The sequence below is a fragment of the Octopus sinensis genome, linkage group LG25, assembly GCF_006345805.1.
Source record: "Octopus sinensis linkage group LG25, ASM634580v1, whole genome shotgun sequence".
Classification (NCBI taxonomy): domain Eukaryota; kingdom Metazoa; phylum Mollusca; class Cephalopoda; order Octopoda; family Octopodidae; genus Octopus; species Octopus sinensis.
Window position 1 is genome coordinate 10,398,601 of NC_043021.1, and position 312 is coordinate 10,398,912.

Here is a 312-nt window from a genome sequence, read left to right on the forward strand (position 1 = left end):
GGTGCCAGGGGAGGCTGGCAATGGCCACGATCGGTTGGTGCTTTTTACATGTCACTGGCATGGAAGTCAGTCAATGCAGCGCTGGCATCGGCCACGTTCGGATGGTGCTTTTTACATGCCACCGAAGCCAGTCAATGTGGCACTGGCATCGGCCACGTTCGGATGGTGCTTTCTTTACGTGCCACCGGCACAGGTATCACAACTACAATTTCCATTTGATTTTTTGATGTTGATGTACTTGTCTGAATGTTAAAGGATCAAACAGCCAGTTGAGATGAAATGAAACAAGTTTTCAAAATAAAAACAAAAGAA